The sequence below is a fragment of the Tamandua tetradactyla genome, chromosome 7 (assembly GCF_023851605.1).
Source record: "Tamandua tetradactyla isolate mTamTet1 chromosome 7, mTamTet1.pri, whole genome shotgun sequence".
NCBI lineage: Eukaryota > Metazoa > Chordata > Mammalia > Pilosa > Myrmecophagidae > Tamandua > Tamandua tetradactyla.
The window spans coordinates 54,052,920-54,071,593 of NC_135333.1; the positions used below are offsets into that span (position 1 = coordinate 54,052,920).

General features: G+C 34.6%; 1 long non-coding RNA gene across 2 annotated transcripts in view; it reads right to left on the minus strand.

The window, feature by feature from the left end:
- LOC143689664 (uncharacterized) overlaps window positions 1-18,141 on the minus strand; it is a 41,276-nt gene extending 23,135 nt beyond the window's left edge. The window contains exons 1-4 of one of the 2 annotated variants that reach the window (XR_013178871.1): window positions 17,788-18,141; window positions 9,644-9,679; window positions 6,036-6,194; window positions 4,106-4,260 (exon numbers count right to left, since the gene is read on the minus strand). This is a non-coding gene — a long non-coding RNA (uncharacterized LOC143689664). Of the gene's footprint in view, window positions 1-3,761; window positions 4,261-6,035; window positions 6,195-9,643; window positions 9,680-17,787 lie in introns of those variants that run through there. The other variant, XR_013178870.1, reaches the window with a different exon arrangement.
- Window positions 18,142-18,674: the final 533 nt, after the last annotated feature.

Consider the following 18,674-nt stretch of genomic DNA (forward strand, 5'->3'; position numbering starts at 1 on the left):
TATACAGAAAATAAGCTGACAAATTCAGCATACATTAAAGACACGCTTTTTATTAAAAACTCTCAGAAAACTAGCATTGAAGTGAATTTCCTCGACATGATAAAGGGCATCTCTAAATCGCCTACAATAAACTTCATACTTAATGATGAAAACCCAATATTTTATCTAAGATCACTAAAGCACTGTTTCTTTCTTCCTACTCCTATTTGACATCATTTGGAGGACCCAAACAGTGATATAAGGCAAGAAAAAGAAATAAAGTGTATACAGATTGAAAAAATAAGAAATAAAACTGCCTATGTTCTCAGATATCACCATTGTCTATGGAATTTACCAAAAAAAACTGCTATTCTTTGCAAGTGAGTTTAGTAAGGTCACAGGACAGAAGAACAGTACAAAAATCAGTCATATTTTATATGCTATCAATAAACAAATAGAAATTGAAATAAGTAAAATCAAACCAATTAAAATAGCATAAAATAGAAAATATTTAGGGATCAATCTAAACAAATATGTGCAAGGTTGGTTTGCTGACAACTACTCCACACTGAAAATTAAATCGAAGGAGACTTAAATAAATGTGTGTGTGTGGAGAGAGAGAGAAAGGGGAAGAAAGAGGAGGGAGGGGGGGGGAGAGAGAGAGAGGGAGCAAGAGAGAGAGAGAAAGAGAGTTAGAGTTCCATGAATTTAAAGACACGATGTTAATTAGATACCAATTTTCCCCAAACTTATGTATAGATTTAACAAAATCCCACCCAAAGCCAGAATAGGAATTTTGGCAGAAATAGACAATAAATTTTGTAGGAATAGGCCATTTGATAGAAATAGGCTAAATTATATGCTGAAACAAAGGAAATAGAATAGTCAAAACAATTTTGTCAAAGAACAAATTAGAAGAGTCACAGTATACTACCTGATTTCAAGACTTAGATAATCAGCACCTGTGTCTGCATTAAGATATAGCCAATAGTTTTTGGTTAATAATTGTGATAATATAATTAGTAGCATCTACATTTGATAATAAATGCAGCAGTAACTAAGTGATAAACAGGTAAATAAATGGAACACAGTAGAAATAGACACACAATTATGGGCAATTGGCTTTTTAATAAGGTACAAAGGCAGCTTATTAAATGGAAAAAAAGCTTTCCAATGGAAAAATATGTCTTTCAACAAATGAACAATTAGATATATATACGCAATAAAAAATGAACCTTTATACATACCTTGCAACAATAAAAGGGTCCTGTTGTTAATGTAAATTCTAAGACTATAAAACTGCTAGAAAATATCTTCTTTAATATCTCTATGAGCTTGGATTTGGCAAAGTTTCTTATAACTGACACCAAAAGCACAATCCATAAAATAATATTGACATTGGCTTCATCCAAATTTAGAACATTTGCCCTGTGAAAGACATTTTTGTGAGAATGAAACCACAAGCCCTAAATATGGAAGAACACGCTTAGATGTTCTTATCTGAGAAAGAGAATAGCAGTCACAGGTACACTCATATACTTGAATGAAACTCCTACTTAAATCTAACCAGAATATGAGACTGAATAGAAGCTATATTATGAATAGCTGTCAATTTTCTTGAATCTTCATTTAAAATTACAAAGCGATGTTCTTTTTGCCCTTAAAGTTGTTCATGTACATTTCCTAAATTGAATGTGTTCCCCGGTCATATCTGGGTCATCTCTATGTTGACAATTTATTATTGTAGGAGTTTTTGTCCTGTCATTTACTATCAATGGAAAATCTTAGATAAAAGCTATGTTTAACCATATAAGTGATCTTATTTTGTAAAATATAATAAGGAATGATTTTTGTGGCCTTGGATATAGGCTGAATGAATATAGCTCATCTCATTGCTTACATTAGTAAAATGAAGTTTCTCTGTTTTTAATTTTTAATTTTTATTCTAGTAACATATATAACCTAAAATGTCCCCCTTTTATCACGTTCACATATATAACTCAGTGCTTGTAAATTGCACTCAGAATGTATGCACTTTTGTTTAGTTTGTTCATTTATGCATTTTTAGCTATTATTTCAAGTTGAATGGACATATTCTCATCAAATTTGAAAAACGTAGTTGAGCTTATCTAACTTAAACTATTGGTAATGTAGGTTATATGAAATTCATATGGGAGAGTGACTTGCAACAGAATTTGCTGGAGCTAGAGTGTAATAAAAGCCCTGTATAGCTGCTACCTGTTCATTTGGTGTTCTTGTATAAACCCTGGGTAGAGACAAAAATCGTTTTAAATATGAGGCCAAATTAATGGTGAAAATTACACATTATTTCAAGACCTATTTCAATCATTTCCTCATTAAAGCCTTTGCTGAACTTCAAAACCAGGAGTTACACTTTTCTCCATTGAAATTCTGCAGCATTTAATTCATTTCATTTCTCAGAAAGCATAATATTCCTTATTGGGACATTATATTTATTTTTATAGCACTGATAATGCCTATAATGGTATAAAGTAAATGTGTAATTAACTGCATCTTTGGTCTGTCTGTGCCTCCATCATCATATTCTTTTTTGTGTTTTTCATTAAGTGTGGCACATAAAGGACCTAGCAAAAAATAATATTAATACAGCCTTATGAATTTTTATAAACTGCATATAATCATGTGATTTGCACCCAGATAAAGATACACAGAACAGCTAGTAACCCAGCACTTCCCCTCTTACCCCATACAGTCCTGTTACTTGCTCACACCAAGGGTAATCACTATCTTGACGTCTAATATCATAGATCAATTTTGGTCACTTTTGAACTTTATACGAATGGAGTTGTGCCAAACGTGCTCTTTTGTGTCTGGCTTTTTTCACTCAACCATATGTTTCTGAGTTTCATCCAAACGGCTGCATGTAAACTTTGTTCATCCACTCTTATGATGGTGTATTGTGATTCTATTCAAAGTGTGGTCTCTGGACCAGCAGCAGCAGCAGCAGCACCTGGGATCTGGTTAGAGGTGAAAATTCTCAGGTCCCACCCCAGACCAGAATCTCTTGGGAAAGGCCCAGCATCTATGTTCCATAAAGATCTCCCCATGACTGTTACGGCTACTAGAGTTTCAAAACCAAGTCTGCATAGTTTCAATTGTGAAAATACTACAATCTATTTGTCTGGTTTACTGTTGATGGTTCCTACATAATTTTTATCTCTTCTACATGAAAATCATATGATAGAGAGGAATAAAACTATGTGATGTTCTCCTCCAAATATCCCATATTATTTCTTGCCTCCAACCTTTTGCTCATGGTGTCTTATTTGTTTGCTATACACTAACTCCTTTTCTAATCTATTCTAGGGCAAATTCTTCTTTTTGATCCAATGTGCCCAGTGCTTATCTCTTATCTCTGCCACAATGTATTACCTAGTTAAATATTTGCCTCTCTCCCACTAGATTGTGGGCCCTTTGAGGATAGAAATTGGTTGAGATTTTAATTTTTTTCATCCCTGTCATAGAATACAAAGTTTGACACAAAGTGCATACTCAAGAATAGATTGTACATTAGAAAATGAATGAAATGAAGATGCAGAAATACCTACAGAAAGGCATCACACATTCTAATGAAATCAAATAGCCAACATTTCTTTGTGACACTATAAAATGACAAAATTGTCCTCAGAGTCTCTGAAAAATATTTTTGAAAACTAATTTTAAAGCGGGAAATGTGATAGGTGTTTTCAAAAATGCAAATTTGAATAGATATTGAAGATTGCTTTCACTGTATTCTACTCTGGTAAGATTTATTGTGTTATCAGGATCACACACACCAAACTAGGCAAGTCCATTTGTTTTGCACTACTAAATCTTTTCTGCCACTAAAAAAAATCAGGCAAACAAGAAGGTAAGAGATGGAGGAGAGAAGGGAGAAGGTGGGAGAGAGGGAGAGAGAAAGAAAGGAAGGAAGGAAGAAAAGAGAGAGAATGAGAGAGCGGGAGGAGGAGGAAGTGGAGGAGAAGGAATAAGACATAGGAGGAAGAGGAGAAAGTTCTCCCTAGGAGTAGTTTGTCTCTGCTTGTTACTTCCCTAGAGCCAGGTTAGTGTGCAGTGTCTGGGCATACAGAGAAGAATCATCTACCTCTGGAAGTTTCCCTTTCAAATTCTGGTGGCAAGATCTGTTGCCATAAGTAGTATATTATTTTGTCTTGTGTTTTCTTTCATCCTCTTCAGGTACCAATATTCCTATTGCAATAATTTAATCCTCTTAAAGGATTTTCACTATGGCAAACATTTCTGAAAAATGGAGCAAGAAAAGCAAAGGGTTAGTGGACATTTCAGAGGAACTGAGTAAGTGTCAACCAAACAAAGAGGAGAAACCTTCTGTAAATGATTACTTGATTTGTATACTTTACCATTTAGCTTTTTGTTCCTTAGAATATAGTTTTGAACTCATTAGTGACCATCCTACAATTCCTACCAAAGTTGGCGCTTCATCTGCAAGAATAAATATAAATATTGACCACTGCTAATTTAATGGCTCTCCACAAGACCACTGTGGATAAGTATGGAGAAAGGAAAGCATGATCAAAACTTACAAGAGAAAAACGTCTGGTACATTTTAGTCCTTTTCAAAACATATGGAAATATACTTAAAAACACCTTCCTCATCTAAAATAACTAAATGCAAATGATATACCCCAAATGTTTGCATGTATTTGATCACATTTACTTAATAATTGTTGAGGCAGATGAATACAGTTTGCTAATGTAGATACAGCTGATTCACTGTGGGGAAATTACACGAAATATGCATCATCATTAGATAAGCAAGTTTCCAAATCAAAAGTATAGGTAAAATTGTCTCCATCTATCTCTGGAAATGATCATATCACATATGCATTTGATGATGTGTAAATGCTATGTTCATTTACTATGTATGCTATAATAATCTAAGCTTATATACACATATAGCAGCAGCATCTCCAAAGTAACAGTGCACATCCTTGTTAGGCAAGGGATGTAAATGTTCTGTAGTATTTGGAATATTACTTATTTATACTACCAATACACATTTAACGTGAAGTATTGAAAGATACCCTCAATGGTTCACACTTTTAAAAACAAAGGCATAACATATAAAGAATACAATATATTTTCTCTTTGATTATCAGGGACACTCCCAAGACAGTCCTAACAAATTTGACCATGGTTTTAAGTGCTCAACCCAAGATAACTACCCTCATTGTCTGTGGATGACTGTATGTCCTGCTTTTCTGAGAAATGTAAAAGCATTCCATTGGAACTGCATTGCCACCCTCTCTTATTTATCTCTACATTACTACATCTTTCAATTCCTTTCCAGTTTAAATGGGGCTTATTTCTCTCATTCTTTCCAAGGCAAACCATGTGTGCTCCCCAAACTGCCTCTTCTATTTCTTCCCAATCTTCAATGACTTTCTACTCCCATGTTGAATTTAAGGCCTTGTCGGGCAACATCGCTATGTTCCTTCCACTTTCATGACTCCCTAACACACTCTTGGCTTTAGATTAACAAGAACTTCTTCCAAATCCTTAAACATACCAAAATATTTTGTATCTTAGATTTTCATTCATGTCTTTGTTCTCAGCCCAAATGCTCTTTCTTCCACTTTTTATATGGCTACTTCCTTCTTTTAATATCACATTCAGCTTAAGTATAATATCTCAGAAAGAGCTTTGATGATGCATCCTAAGTGAATATCAGGCTCTTGCTTCCAAATACTAAGATTTTTACAGCATGTATCAGAATTAATCATTTTAGAGTGTCTCTCTTCGATAGGCCCTGAGCTACACAAGCACAGGGTCTATACCTAACTTATTCGATATTGTCTGATACATAGAAGGTGCTCACTAAGTTCTTGAAGAATGATGAAATGAAAATAGGTACATGCTCACAACCAGAATGTAAAAATCAAACTTCAGTTAGCAGCAGTAGATCTATGCATCATTCAGGAATTTATGGGTTATAAGTTACAAGGGATCATATAAAAGTAACTTAACAAAAAAGAAAAAAATGTTGATTCTTATACCTGGAAAATCCAGGTACCTATCTGACCATAGGCATTGCTAAATCCAAAGGATCACATGCTGTCATTCTGGCTTTGGCTCACTTTTCTTTTTTATTCTTCAGTCAAGCTCTCTTCACATGTTGTCCATGAAAGGGCTGTCTTCACCCCTCATTCTCTCACCTGAGAAACATTTCAAAAAGGATCACTCTTTTTAAACAGCTATATATTTTATTTATTTACACTAAATTTTAAATTTCTAGAGGGCAGATTTTTTTTATTCTGTATATCCTTTGTTCATAATACAGTGCATTATCCATAACAAATGTAAAGCAAATGGAGCTTTCCAAGACATGTGGAGGCTAGGAGTATTCAATTTCAGAAGCTTATGTAAGAAATTAACTTGGGTGCTTTTTGGTACCCAATTTCTGAATTGAGACAGAAGAGCTAAATGAATCTGAGTTTTATTTTCCACTAACAAAGCGGCCCTCCAGATTCTTCTCATCAAACTCAGGAGTTGAATATAAGGAATTGAAAGGAATTGAAATACCAATTAAAATTTTCCACAAAAGCATTTAGACCATATGTTCTTACCTCTATGGATGCTACTTTTAAATAAGGTCTAAGCTAAGACTAGTTAGTAGAAGGTAGGCAGTGAATGCTTCATATTATTTAGTTTTCTGAATCTTAGCAAATTTCAAAGGTAATTTTTAAAGGTTTTAATCCTGATTGTGTTAAACAGAACACTTTAAATATTGCTTGTTTTGTTATATCATAATTTTTTATTAATATATGAAACCTGTATTATTTATATCACATTTCTACTATTTTTAAAAATATTTATTTGCAACATTTATCTCTCCTTTGATGTATAGTATACTTTATAATGAAATATGTACTATAATACTACTGACATCTGGTGAGATGTTTTTTAAATGTAAACTTTATTTCTATATATATCATCAAATAACCACTGGTGGTGATTATTTATCTATTAGAATAAAGCATGTTTAAAAATTCTGGGTTATCAAAATACCTTACCCCATGACATCCACTGTCTCAGAAAGTCATGACCTTTTCCACCTTAGGAGATACAATGCACTTGTTGCTAGCTTTGAATAGATATGAAATAACAGTAAAGTTATTGACTAGGATGTGGACAGTTTTTAAGACCATTGTACTAAAAATGTTTGAGACAAAGCAAGAAGACTTAGAATACAAAATATCAAGACTGAGTTTGATGAGAAGAATATGGAGAGGGGCTTTATTAGTGGAAAATGAAAGTCAGATTCATTCAGCTCTTCTGTCTCAATTTAGAAATTGGGCACCAAAAGGTACCCAAGTTGATTTCTTATGTAAGCTTTCTGAAATTGAGTACTCCTAACCTCCACATGTCTTGGGGAGCTCAAAAACCCCCCAACAAATGTACATAGAAGCACAGGTTGACAGTGCATTCCACTGACTAAACTTCTCATCAGATTATTGTGAATATAAAAGAAGCTTTCATACCAAATATTAAGGGGAAAGGAAGAACAGATGAGTGCCCAAGTAGTCTTCTAAATAGTAATATTTTCTTTGCTGTAGAGATATGACAAGTATTTAAATCCTTCTACTGAATCCAGATAAGGTGAATTCTGGTGTATATATATATATATATTTTGGGGGGTGGTGGTGTATGGTTCAGAAATCAAACTCAGGTCTCCCACATGGAAGGCGAGCATTCTAACCACGGAACTGCCTGTGCACCCTGTAATATATTTTAACTACACAAGAGCTACTTCTAATGTATATTTTTCCTTCTCACTTTGAGTTCGAGCAGTTTCTTCATCACTGCTCAATAAACAGAAGATTGCACAAAACTCATAAGTGAAGGGAACACCAATCCAGATCATTAGTAATTCCCTACTGAAAATCTGGTTTAGTTGTTTCTTATCTAAGAAATGAGATCTCTTGTGTCTTTGAATTAAAGTATTTTCCCCTGAATGATAAAATTATAAAGGTATATATTGTTTTGTCCATCTCAGAATCATTGGGAAAATCACATACTTCAGAAAGGTACACCTAGAGATTACAGGTTTTTAGCTTACACGATTCTTTCCCTAACTCTTAAAAAAATATTTGGGATACCAAGACCAATGGCAAAAGGTTGCAGAATAAATTGACCTGAAATCCTAAGCACATTTTTTTTTTTGGCTATACTACTTGTGATTCCCTTTGCAACTAACTTTCCTTCATTAAATAAAATAAAGCAGAAAATTTGCCTCTTCAAAGCATATAGAATCAAGCCCAAGAATATTTTTCACTTCTGGCTTTAAAGCTAACCTAAAAAATTTATATATGTCTTCTGTTTAATTCTACTGTGTTAGTCTTTTTTTTATGTGAGAAATGTTTGATAACAATAGCCACCATTTTTAAAGATCTTACCGTTGACCATCTATTGCTCTTAATGTTCAATATAGTTGTATATTTTTATATAAATATAGATATAGAGACAGACACATAGATTAATAAATATCACATATACATATAGTGATAAATATATATTACTTATATATGTGGCTCAAAGACCACAGTATGAAATCTGACTTCTCATATTTATTTAAATATTTCTAGTTCCCAGCACATAATAGACTCTTAAGAATGTTTGTGAAGGGGTGGAGGAATGGAAGGCAGCACTGCAAAGGCAGAAGGGATTTTAGAAATGAGAATTTGAATCATGGTTCTGGACTACAAATCTTAAATCACCATAAAAGCTTTTACAGGGAAGTATAAACCATTAACTTCTACTGGTTTTCAACAGTGAGATAAACTTAAATTAACAATCTCTCTGTTATTAATGTAGTTACTCGAAATGAGGGTTTATTTGGTGATACACATAGTAGGAGCCAAATTAAAAGTATCTTTGAAACCCTAGATTTGTGACAATAGGGGTAATGAAGAACCTTCAAAAGGGGAATAAACAACAAGTTGGAAGCTAGATTTCCTCGTTTTTCTTTAAAAGTTGATGCGTCAACTAGAACATGATGATCCAATGAAGAATAATCTCCTGAAAATCCCCTTTTGGTGATATCCAAGAAAGGGTTCAGACATAATTTTCTGATATATAGAAGATATGCACAGAGCACCACTTTAAGATCCTGCCTAGCATATTTTTAAGTCAATTTTTTCCAATAACAATTAATCCAGATGGAATCCTCCAAGATATATTTGTATAGCAGACAATTATGCCTGTTCTTTCTCTTAATCTTGAAACTCGATATTTTGGTTCCTAAGAAAACATGAGAACATAACTAAGGCTGAAACAGGGTTCAGCAGCTGGGGTTGCAATGCTAATTTATTTACATGTAGCGAAACGTGACTTTTCTGGAAAATAAGTGTCGAACTTCAAATAGTGGGAAGCAGCTGAGATCTGCTGAATGACCATGTTTATCAAAGATGGCGAGATTTTGGATCAAATTCCATGTTAGGATCTACTCTACTGAGAAGTTGTATATGACACATATTTATATGGTGTCCTAGAAAAAACACTGTAGATATGGCACTGACTAGATCAACCTGAAGCTTTACTGTATTGTTCCTATAAAAAGCAATGGCAGGGCGGGCCATGGTGGCTCAGCAGGCAGAGTTCTTACCTGTCATGTTGGAGACCCGGGTTAGATTCCTGGTGCCTGCCCATGCAAAAAAATTAAAAAAAAAAAAAAAAGCAATGGCAAATTATTTTTGTGATGCATTTGACAGTTTTGAAAAAATTCATTTTCTTCAGACCATGAAGAAATTAGGATAGGTCTAAAAGAATAAAATATAGTCTATACTTTTTCTAGTAGCTGCCACCCACCATTTTTTAATTAAAGAAAATCACAAACCAAGTAATTACATTATTTTTAATAATTTCTGCCATCGTGGAAGAATAGTAATTGAGTAGATATAATTTTAGTCACCAGCTGGTATTTTCACGTGCATGTTGACAGATACCTGTTTTGAATGAATTGGCAAATTACTAAAATGTTGTTTTTTGGTTGTCTGTTAATTTGACTTTAAAAATAAATGTAAATTCAGTTCCTGGCACCTACTCATGAAAAAAAAATAGATGTAAAATCGAATGATAAAGGGTATTTAGAAATACTGAAAATAAATCTTCTCTACTAACAAAAAGGATGATTCATAATTAATCCTTTATTGTAATCAATTTTCAGATAGGACTGATGCCTTTTAAAGTACATGGACCCTTTCTTATTTTTCTTGTCTTAATGACATTTAACATATGTCCCGTAGGTACTAAGTAGCCTATTGAATTAAACAGGTGCCAGCGCAGCCACAAAACTTGGATCATTGATGAAGTTTGATGGATATATTCAGATATAGAGATTCTGATGACCTCAAGTCTTTCATGACTATTGGACTCTGTGCAGATTGGAAAGTTCATGTCAGTAGAGATATTCATTTCCACTGTTTGGCAAGGCATCTGTATTTTTATATGTAGCAGTGCAGTATTCCTTCAATTCTTCCTTTAATCATTGCCTTTTGAGTCTCCAAATGATATTTACTAATGCTTAAAATCTCTTTAACTTGAAACCAAAATATCAGCACAATTATCAAATTCTTAAGCAAATGAGAGTGATGTTCATAATATTTTTCAAACCTAATTTGATAGAACATAGTACTCTCTCTTGCTTATGTGCCAGTCTGAAGCTATTACGTACCCCCAGGAAAGCCATATCCTTTAATCTCCATTCAATATTGCTGGGTGGGACCTTTCTGATTATTTCTATACAGATGTGAAACACTGAATTGTGGCTGGTAACTTTTGATTAGATGATTTCCATGGAGGTGTGTCTTCAAAAAGTGGGGTTGCTTACTGGAGCCCTTTAAGAGGGAACCGTTTTTTAAAACTTTCAGTCACCAGAATGGATGGAGCCCCATTGAAGAAGTCTGGAGAGAAAGCTAGCAGACGTCACCATGTGCCCTGAGAGACCCCAAACACATCAGCCATTATGCTGGTTTGAAATGATGCATATACCCTAGAAAAGCCATGTTTTAATCTTAATCCCATTTTGTAAAGGCAGCCATTTCTTCTAATCCCTATTCAGCATTGTATGCTTGAAACTGTAATTAGATCATTTCCCTGGAGATGTGATATAATCAAGAGAGGTTGTTAAAATGGATTAGATGATGACATGTCTCCACCCATTTGGGTGGGTCTTGATTAGTTTCTGAAGTCTTATAAAAGAAGAAACATTTTGGAACAAGAGATTTGGAGAAAGCAGAGAATGCTGCAGCATCACAAAGCAGAGAGTCCACCAACCAGCAGCCTTTGGAGATGAAGAAGGAAGACACCTCCCGGGGAGTTTCATGAAACAGGAAGCCAGGAGAGAAAGCTAGCAGATGACGCTGTGTTGCCATGTGCCCTTCCAGCTGAGAGAGAAGCCCTGACTGTGTTTGCCATGTGCCTTCTCACTTGAGAGAGAAACCCTGACTACATCGGCCTTCTTGAACCAAGGTATCTTTCCCTGGACACCTTAGATTGGACATTTCTAGAGACTTAATTGGGACATTTTCTTGGCCTTAGAATTGTAAACTAGCAACATTAAATTCCCCTTTTAAAAGCCATTCCATTTCCGGTGTGTTGCATTCTGTCAGCTAGCAAAACTAGAACAGTCTTCTTGAACAAAGGTATCTTTCCCGGATACCTTAATTTGGACATTTTTATAGTCTTGCTATAATTGGACATTTTCACAGCCTTAGAATTATAAACTTGCAACCTATCAAATTCCCCTTTATAAAAGCCACTCCAGTTCTGGTCTATAGCATTCTATCAGCTTACCGACTAAAACACTTACCTAATACATTTCCATTTTATGTCAAAGATTTTCAGTCACAATTTTATTATTATACTCTTTCATTGCAGATGTTGATCCTGGCCGTACCTGGCCAGGAGTCCTGGTCCTTGACTCACAGAGACAAAGAATTGAAATGAGTGGAGGTTGGATAGAGCAAGATGATTTATTGAAAGCAGTGAGAAAAAAGAGGGAGAAAACCTGGCCAGGAGTCGAAGTTGGGAGAGCAAGGTGATTTGTTAAAAGCAGCAAGTAAAGAGAAGAAATACATCCTACCCAAGGATGGGCTTAGTTGGTGACGAACCAGACTGGCCCTGTATACAGTTTAGTTCAGGGTTATATAGGGCCAGCTGATGTAGTACAAACACACATTACTAGGGGGCTTTCTTGGGGGTTTCCCTTGTTTCTTGCTTTTACAGGGTGTTCTGACACACTTAGCTCAATTTAACTATTTATCCATCCCTTAAAGGCATAATGTTATGACTGCAATTTGCTCAATTTAATCATCCATTAAAGGTGATTTGAGTCTTCTGGGGGCAGCCTTGAGGTGGTCCCTTTTTCCCATATGGTGGGCTCGTGACTTTCCAACTACCTAACACAGATAAATTTTCCCTGACTCCTAAAGATAAATACATCTCCTTCAGATTTTACTTATAGCCCACTTGATACTGACATTTCTGAAGTGAGAGGAAAGGGTAGGACACCTGAAAAATGACTAAGGAAACGTGGCAACTTTACCTAAGATGTATACAACATTTACAAATGAAAATTTTGCTTTGTGCCTATGCTGTACCCATGAATTAGTACTTAGCTCTGAGAAGTCACTCAGTGATCTCACAATCCAGAAAGACGCAGATAAATCAACATCAGATTCTGAGTAACATTGTTTGAGCAAATGCTGTGTGCCAAGTTCAGTTCCAAGTGCTGTCCATGAATTATCTCATTTAATTTTCCTTGCATACTTATGAGATAAATACTAGCACTATCCATGCTTTGCAGATGAGGAAACAGAGGTATGGAGAGTTTAAATATTCTGCCAAAGGCCACACAACTATGAAGTAGAGAAGCCAGAATGCCAAAACCTGCAGGCTGAAACACCGGATTAAACTGACTCAAGAAGGAGTCATTCTGTCTGGTAGCAAAGTTCCGTGTTTCTCAACTTGTGCCTGAAATACTCCATCTGCAACCCAAGAACAGCTGATACCTGGCCCTTCCTTCACCTTCGAATACAATTTATGTTTTCCTTGTAAAACTTAGGAAATATTTCATTTGGTCCTTAATCATCAGCAATTATCAGAGTTTTGTTCAAAACATTTCTGTGAATGAATGTCACATAATCCCAGAATGTTCAACACCCACCCGAGAATGCACCTGCCAAACTCATTTAGAAAAATGTAGCTCCAATCTTAAGTTTCACAGTCTCTTGTGAAAATTAGGAGAATTAAAACTCTTGGAATGCTTTTGAAAACTGTTACCCACAACTTCTGTGGTTTCGCCGATAATCCAAAAATGTAGGTAAAATGTTTAGCATCAGTAAATGATTCTCTAACTAAAGGACTTTTCAGGGTCCTAAGGACCACACTCCATATCACATTACATGTTATTCAGGTGGACATTTTCCTTCTAGATGTAATTAATTAAAAAATATTATCAAGTGCTTAATTTGGCTAATGTAATATTTTTTTAAAAATAACTTCATTTAGATTTAATTCACATACCACAACATTCATTCTTTACAGTATTCAATTTAGTGGTTTTAGTATACTCACAGAGTTGTGCAATCATGGCCACTATCTAATTTTAGAAAAGTTTCATTTCCCCCAAAAGAAACTCTGTACCTATTAGCAGTAACTCCCTGTTTCCCCTTCTCTGAGGATGGGCAAAAACTAATTTTTCTGTCTCTATGAATTGACCATTATGGCCATTTCATACAAAAGGTATCAGCAAATATGTAGCTATTTGTGACTTTTTTCACTTAGCATAAATTTTCAAGGTTCATCCATGCTGTCACATGTAACAGTACTTCATTCTATTATAATGCTGATTAATATACCATTGTATGAATATGCTCATTTTATTTTTCCATTCATCAATTAATGAATTTGGGGATTGTTCTTTCGCTTTGGGGCTATTATGAATAACCTGCTATGACCATATGAGTCATAGAACAGCAGATTTGGCCAGGTGGAAGGAAGAAGCAGCAGACTAGAAGACAGGACAATCAAAATAATGAAGTCAGAAGAGGTAGAACAAAGAATAGAAAGAAAGTATGCAGTGTCTCAGGGATTTTGTGACAGAATGAAGCATCACAAAGATATGCATCATGGGTGTCCCAGAGAATAGAAGGAAAAGGGGACAGAAAGAATATTTGAGGAAATAGCTGCCAAAAAATTCCCAACTTTTACGAAAGTCTTAAATATGCATGTCCAAGAAGTATAATACATTCCAAAAACTCCTACTATACCTATTCCAAAACAAATACTGATCAGAATGTTAAATGACAGTGATAACGAGAAAGTTCTGAAAGCAGCAAAAGAAAAGCAATTCATCACATACAAGCAATCCTCAGTAAAAATAGTTGTTGATTTCTCATCAGAAACCATGGAGGCAAGAAGGCAGTAGTATGATATATTTAAGGTATTGAATGACATAAGCTGCCAGTCAAAATTCTTTATGTGGCAAAACTTTCCTTCAAAAATGAGGAAGAGAGTGAAATATTCACAGATAAACAGTTCATAACAAGAAACCTGCCCTATAAGAATTACTAAACGGAACTCTGCAGGTTGAAAGGAAAAGACAGGAAAGAGTGGCTTAGAGTAGTGTGAAGGAATGAAGATAATCAATAAGGGTAGCAGAAAGGGTAAATGCAGTTTGCTTTCTTGGGAACAAAACTTCGCCACAGTTCACATTATACATTAATTTACAATACCGTATTGTGGTAAAAACAATATTCATAGTCCATATGATTTATCACATCCAAAAATATTCAAACAAACCAGTTTTTTGTATACACAGCGTAGGAGTATGCAATCTCTGTTTTTTTTTTTTCAAGTAATGCTGATGTAATTTATACCTAAGGAAACTGTATTACAGTAGATATTTTCTAAATGCATATTTCAAAATAAAGAAATTTTAAAGCAAAAAAAATAAAGACAAAGAAGAGCATTATATATTAATAGAAAGGGCACTCCACCAAGAAGTAATAACAACCATAAATATTTATTGATCTAACAAGGGTGTCCCAAAATGCATAAGGCAAACACTGGAAAAACTGAAGGAAAAAATAGACTTCTCTACAATAATAGTTGGAGACTTCAATATATCACTTTCATCTGACCCTTAAATAATCCGTGGTTTAAAGAAGAAATGCAGGGGAAATCAGTAAGTATCTTGTGATGGATGAAAATGAGACAGAACATATCAAAACTTACGGAATGCAGTGAATGCAGTACTAAAGGGAAATTTATAGCCTTAAATGCTTACATTAAAAAGAAGAAAGAGTGAAAATCAAAGACCAACTGCATGCTTGGAGGAACCAGAAAAAAAAAAAAAAAAGATCAAATTAAGCCGGAAGCAAATAGAAGGAATGAAATAACAAAGATCAGGGTACAACTATAAGAAATTGAGAAGAAAAAAAAAAAAAAAGCAATAGAGAGCATTAACAGAGCCAAAGTTTGGTTATTTGAAAAATAACACTGGCCAGTTGCTTTTTTCCACTCAGTTGGAAAAATAATAGTTTCTTCAACAAATGATGGTGGGTGAATTGGAGATCCATATAAAAAGAAATGAAAGAGGACCCATAACTCACACCCTCCACAGAAATTAAGAAAATGTATCAAAAAAACAAAATAGAGGAAGCAAGACCATAAAATTCCTAGAAGAAAATGTAGGAAGCATCTCCAGGATCTTTTGTTAGGAGATGGTTTCTTAAATGTTATACTCAAAGCACAAGCAACAAAAATATAGATAAATAGGACCTCCTCAAAATTAAAAACTTTTCACATCTAGAGATTTTGTCAAGACAGTGAAAAGACCACTCTTCAATGGGAGAAAATATTTGGAAATCACATATTCAATAAGGGTTTAATATCCAGAATATATAAAGAAATGCTACAACTCAAAAACTAAAAGACAAACAACCCAATTTAAATGGGCAAAAGACTTGGATAGACATTTCTCCCAAAAGGATATATAAATGAATAGACATTTCCTCCCAAAGGATACATAAATGACTAAAAGGCATATGACAAGATGCTCAACATCATTAGCTATTAGGGAAATGCAAATTCAAACTAGTGTTTTTGTGACTTCATACCAAAGTGGATTTTCAGAGGTCGTTATTCTGATATTCTGGAAATAGTTGCTGTTAATATTTTGTTTCAAGGGTATTTAATCAGCATACATTCCCCAGAAGGATTTGTTCCTACTTTGGGGACAATTTTATTAAATAACACCTCCCACAAAGAATTATTTACCTTACAACTTAGCCTGAATAAGTTTCTAAGAGGCAGTAAGTTTTCAAACTATTAGGAATGTGTTTGACCCTTTCTTGACAATAAATTTTTATTCATTGTAATACTACACGTGATGTGGAATCAACAAGAAAAGGAAAAGAAGAAGCCAATAGTCCTGAGGACAAATTTTTGACTATCCTATTCGATCATATAGTTTAGCCTTGGAAAATATATATTTATAGGGCAATAGGAGTTGCCAGAATGTGCATTTCAAAGCATATTAAGTCCATCTTTTAATATAGAATATAAAGAAGTTTCTCTCAGGGTTTCTTGAATCTTTGTACCCTTAAAATATTTTTAACATTCAAATTGTGTATTCAAATATAAAAATGGTGTGACTTCAAATGTCCTTTAGTGTGACAGGTGGTGTAATGTCAAAGTAGCAGCCATTTGAGAGACATTATGAAGAACAAAACTCTGAAAAGAAGTGTTCACGCAGCCAGCTTTCTGAGTCAGGGTACTTTTGGAGGATTATAACAGCACTGAACACTTTTTTCTGTTTGGGAGGGTTACTGCAGTGTTGAAGAATGAAAAATAGTCCCATGTGGTCATCACTATTTCAGTTTTTTATTTGCTTGTTTTATGTAAAATTTCTATTTAAACCTTTAAGAACAAAAACCATCTAATGGTATGCTCAACCTAGACAGTAAGTATTAAAACCACAGCTCACCTTCCACAATAACAAAATTTTGCAGGTTTCCTATCTTCATTAGATAATTTCTTTTTTTTCAGTAACCACTTGCCCAGGAAAATGGCTTGATTTTTCATCATAGGAATTCCAGAGAACCCATCAAATTTTCCATGAATTCAATTCATCAAGAACTGAATTCATCAAGAATTGAATTCCCTAGATTCTTCCTTGCTATAATTGTTCTTTCCACCAAGCCCAGACTCTTACATCACAAGCCTTTCTCAAACTTAAGTCTCCACATTGAAAGATCTGTCTTAAACCAAGCCTCCAATTCTTGTTCAATTTGTACCTTGCCTTCCTGTGCCAAAACACCATCAAAGCTCTACAGAGATGGCATTCTGCCTTGCCAACATAAGCACTGAACCCAGCTTTGTCTTATCAATGGAACATATTGGTGATATTTGGGGAGTCAGCATTCAATGTGTCTTTTAGGAAAGGCAGTCCAAAATTCTATGACTCTTCCACATTTCCACTAAGTCAAAACTGAGCCTCTGAATTTAGCTACAGAAGAGATAAACAGTGCATGTGGGGTTTGAGGGGCTGTGTATTATTAAGTTCAAATATCAAACTGCAAAATTCCTTATGAGATAAACAATGTAGTAGAGGCTGGAATTACCTCATCCATATCCCCTTGGCTCTTACCGAAGGAATTATTTCATTCAACAAATGTCTACAAAACTTATATTATAAACTAGGTTCTATATCAAGAGCACTAAAATATAAATCAGGTACTGTACCTTTTGTCAAGGGACCACAGCACAATTGGGAAGAAAGAAGCACATGAGTCCATGAGTCCAATAAATAGTAAAAGAGTTCACAAAGTACTGGGATTTCATCAGGCAGAGAGGATAACAGTAGGTGAGTGTGCCAGTGAACAGAATAAACTTCAACAGAGGACAGATACTTAAACTGCATCATGAAAATGCAATATGGTTCTTTTCCAAATAGAAAACATTATTTAAAAGTTAGTCCTTAATTATATAGATCTTTTTCTCTACTTCCCACCTTCTCTCCACCTATTTATATCCAAAAATCTTGAATGAATCATCTGTTTTCCTTACAAGTGGCCTCTGCCTTTAAATATAATAAAGTCTATATGGAAGCCAAGGATTCTAAAGGTCATAAAGAAGGCAAAGATGATACATTCTTGATTCAAGCTTGACATAAAAGTCAGAGTCTCTCTATTAATCTATCCTCTCCCCACCTCCAGCTCTCATTTCTGGATGAAACAGCTAAATACCAAACTCAATGTTTGAGTCAGAAGTTTACTCAATTACATGCGGTAAATTCATAGGCTCACCGTGTCTCTTATGTGATAAGTAGAGATGACTTTTAAATAATCCTCCTTTGAGAGCTGGTAATAATGGGAGACATTCCCTTCCATGAGCTCTTCTGAGAGAAAATTCTTTCAACAGGAAGTCTGTTTTACTCATACCCAGGTTTATAGATGAGTCAGATCTCAGAAAACCTCAAGGAAGGTAATTACAAATTAAAACAATGGAGAAGAATAACCAAGTACAATTCTTGTATAAAATTTTGTTAGGGAAAATCTGTAAATATTACACTTGGGAATGAGTTTTGAGATTTCCAGAAGAAAGGAGGGAAGAACATAATTTTAAATAAA